We start from the raw sequence: 4,742 nt of genomic DNA on the forward strand, positions 1-4,742 counted from the left end.
GATCATAATCTCGCAACAATGATATCTTAGCGAAATTATCAACAACACAACAGCGTTGCAGAACAATTTCAGAAATGATATAATAAACGACGTCAGCTAAAATCATGAGAAAGACGTGATAGTCCTGCAAAAATTAGAGAGTTTGTGAGATTAAGATTTGTAAGGTTGCGAGAATATCGCAAGTCATTTCCGAAAATAAAGGACAGATTAGCTGTCATCCACTATGTATTTCTCTATAAATAGTCGTTCAGTTGTAAAGAAAAGGGAGAGATCTTTTTGAGTAAGAAACAAGTAAATAGGAGAGAGAAAGTCTAGAGCAGAGGTCATTCTTGATTCCTTTATCTTTTCTTGTAAGAACATTCAAAGATTGATCAATAAAATTAAGGGTGTAAACCTAAAAATGAGTTGAGTAATAATTAAATCATATGAGGGGTGTAGTGTAGGATTTCCTGCAACTACAACGGGAGAACGTCTCACAGTCCTTCTGGGAATCACAGGTGAGGAATCTTTCTGATAACAAAGTCTAGGACCTCTAGAAATAGGTTCTAGGGTATTTTCCGAAATTGGTCTCCACATACTAGACTTATATTTACCAGATTTGTTCTTATAAGCACATGACATCCTTTCATTGGTAGCATGAGAATTTACAAATGTCTTGTAATGGTTTCTACGAGAGAGATCATTTTTATAATATGCCTGGTTTCCTGTGAAAGGGATCTTTACTGCAGCAGTCGTCCGACTATTTACTCCATTGACAGTAGAAAGAAGCAATTTGTGAAATTTAAAAACATGTTTCTTTCTGGAAAAACAATGGATAACATAGTGATTTCCTTTTCCACATAAGGTACAGGTTCGTGGAGGAGAAGTAACAACAGGCACTTGTTTGAACTTCATAGCCACCGGAGAAGATTGTAAGTTATGAAAACTTTTCTTGACACAATCTTCATCTGGAGAAAATTTCATTATGTACAGTAACTCATGAGAATTAGTTTGTGCATAAGAACTTTTCATTAAGACAGGGTTTTCCTTTTCTAAGGATTTGCACTGTATGTGGGCTAGAACAAGTGACGCTTCAAGTTTCTATTTCTCAACACGAAGTCTGTCTAGATCAGATGAATGCGTCTTGACCAAAAAAATTTCTCTAATTGAGCCTTCTTTAACCACCTTTTCAAGATCAAAAATCTTTTAACGCTGTAGATTGTTTTCTTGAAGAAGTTTCTCAATTTCCTTAGAGAATGACCCTATAATGTTGTAGAGTACCTGTTCACGATCAATAGACTTCTCGAATTCATCAATGAGATGTACATGATCCTTGAGATCAACAAACTCTGTAGAATTTTTTGAAATTCTGGTGAGCTCCATTTCGGCTTTAGCCATTATGTCCAACATCTCATTGGAGGAAGAGTGGCTGGCACAAGATGAGACAGTCTTCTTACCTCGGGATTCGGAAGAATCATCTAAGGAGTGATCCTTTGAGGTATTTCCGAGACACTTGACAAAGTTGACAGCTTTAGGAGGCATTTTGGTATGCGTATGAGATTCTGTCCACAGACTCAAATTTCCACAAACACAGATTTATAAGGTCTTTAACATGTTTTCCTGCTCTGATACCAATTGAAAAAGCGGGGGTCTAACAATACCACCCAATATTTCGCTTAGCAATTTGTATGGAAAAACTCCAATATACTTTTTATGAGAATCAACTAGATAGTTAGACTCAATCAATAAAAAGATATATCAAAGAGTTTATATCTCAATCTCTCGATTTGATTTTTACTCAAGCAAATGGAAATATGGGAGTCTATATCAAAGAGAGATAACTTGGACGGTACCAAAGACCAATGTCCAAGGATCAATCAATATCAATCAACAACCAAATGTCGGATTTAGCGAGCACACTAGTATCACACAGACGTGTGGGGATTATTTTTGCCCAATGCTAGATGTCTCCTTTTTATAGTCTTCAAATCATGGTTTTGCCTTAGGTACAAAGCAATCAATATTCACCGTTAGATGAAAACCTGATTTAGATTCAAGATAATATTTCTCAACCGTTAGATCGAAAACTTATCTTGTCACACACACTTGAGATATACGTTTATTGGGTTTGTGAAAACCGTGCCCGAACGTGTACGTGTATGTTGGTCCAACATAGTAACCCAAAAGGTTAACCATATGAGCATTTCATATTAACCTTGTTCTTCTTTACCATAACTAGTTCAATTGACTCAAATGAACTAGTTAGAGAGTTGTTCAATTGCTATGAGATCTTATGTAACTACACAAGACATAATTGAAACAAAGATGATTCGATTCGATTGAATCGGCTCATGAACTTTATAGCCACGGTTTTCATACTGCATTCTTTAGTAATTTAAGTTTCATGTTCAGAGCACATCTTTAGATCATAACCCACTCAAGTTCGCAAACAAGTTCGCGGACTTAAGGCAACCGGCATAGTTTTCCAAACTCAGCAGAAAATCTCGGCAAAGAGACTTCTGCCAGTTCGCGGACTAGGTTCGCAGACTGAGTTCGTGGACTAAACACGGAAACGAGTTTTTGGAAATCCCAGTAGAAATTCTCGGTAAGAGAACTTCCGTCAGTTCGCGGACTGAGTTCGCAAACTGAGTTCGCGGACTTCGCAAATCCAATTCCTCCGGTTTCTCTCAATCAACAAAGTTCGCAAACTTCGGATTAAGGAATAGGACTTATGCACATATGTGTTACCACAAAATGCTTATATCCATCATTGGTTATATTGACCTAAACTCTCATTTCAACCATTAAAACATTCTTAGAGGACATTATATAGTTGTTACACTATTTCTCGTCAAAGCGATTTTCAAAGTTCTTGAAACATTATGACTTTCTTCACTAGGTGAAGATAAACCCGATCAAAGCGAAACGCTTTACCAACACATGATTTCGAGATATAGATATGTGAGATATACTCGGCTCGAAATATCAAATGTGTATGATCCAGTTTATATAGCATACGACTTTTGTATCATAAGAACTAGGAGATAGAATAGATAGACTTTTGAGTGATAGATAAGTTCAAGTATCCACATACCTTTTTGTTGATGAAGTTCCACGGTTCCTTGAGTAGATCTTCGTCGTTGTATGATGAATCACCATGAAGTCCTTGAGCTCAACTACACTTTTCTATCCTAGTCCGAGACTTAGCTATGTAGACTAGAAATAAAGACTCATAGTTTTGATCAGTAACAGTGACAAACATGCTTAATATAGAAACGCATACGAGGTCGACCGAGCTATGCTCTAACAACCCTGTCACCAATATTTATAGAAAAGAATGGAAAGCCTGTGTATATCCGACTATTGCCAGCAATGTGTGGAAAATAGCTAGAGGCATCTGTGCAACTGACATAAAACTCAAAACAAAAGGTTTTCACCTAGCTTCCAGATGTTATCTATGTAAACAATAGGAAGAAGACTTAGATCATGTTATATGGCACTGTTTTTACAGTCTTAATCTATGGTGCTGGATTTGTGATGTTTTAATCTCAAGATTCCAACTTCTTTTCAAGATATGCTGGGAATGGAAAAACACAAGAGCTCAGTAATACAATAATTGTGGATAGCAGCAGCATTTGTCATTCTCATGGAGATCCGGTTCATAAGGAATAAATTGGTGTTTTAAGATGAAGAGTTAAACTAATAAAGAATAAGATCATCTTTCTGACATGAGAATGTGAACACAGGTTAAAGGGAAAAATAAAAAATGAAGCATATAATCTTCAGATACTAAGTTTCATCAAGTATAGACAAACTTATAACTGCAACATTATAGAAGTTTCTTCACACTCCCTGAACTTCCTAAAATATTTATATGTTGTGATGGTGCTAGTAAAGGAAATCCAGGATTAGCTGGATATGGATTTTTAGTAATAAATTGAGGAAGTGGTGAATTCTTGATAGCAGTTGCTGGTGGCCTTGGTGTTGCAACTAATTACTTTGCTGAACTGATGGTTATTATCTATGCAGGTGAATGGGCTCTGCAAAATTATCACATGGAGGTATTTTTTTCAGTCTCGTTCAAAAGTTGTTATTCTTGCCTTTCAAAATATTAATTTTCCATGGTTCATCACTGCTAGATGGAATAAAATAAATGACATCATCATAAGCATAGATTTTATGTTGTTACAAAGAAATAAACTTCTCTGTTGATCAAATGGCAAAAGAAGGTAGTGGATTGAATATGAGCATTGTAAAACACTACACAGCTTGTAGTTCTATTAAACTAGAATCCCCATCTCAAACTTACTATAGATTCTGTTAGTAGTTTCATTATTGTGAAATAACCTTCAATGGTTTTTTGTTTTTCTTTTGTATTGACCATAGATAAATAAAATTTACATTGATTGAGCAAAAAAAAAAGGACAGGACATGACATGATAATAAGCAAAACAATAAAAACCAAGGATTCAACTTCACCCAACATGTTCATGACGACACTCCTCCCGTTGAAATTTCTTGTCCTCAAGGATGAAATTTGGGAACTGAGAACTTGTGTGATTGTGGTACTTCAATGAGGTATATTATAGGTAAACACCTGACCACTGAATGAGAACTTGAGTAATTGGTTAATCATCCTGTAAAGTAACTACGGTGTCCAACACAGCAAGGGGTGCTACAATGAACTTGCTTGTTGTGTCCACTAGTGGGGGGGGGGGGGGGGGGGGGGGGGGGGGGTTAGTTGTAAGCGCCTGTGAATTAAT

The sequence above is a fragment of the Papaver somniferum genome, chromosome 3 (genome assembly GCF_003573695.1).
Source record: "Papaver somniferum cultivar HN1 chromosome 3, ASM357369v1, whole genome shotgun sequence".
Classification (NCBI taxonomy): domain Eukaryota; kingdom Viridiplantae; phylum Streptophyta; class Magnoliopsida; order Ranunculales; family Papaveraceae; genus Papaver; species Papaver somniferum.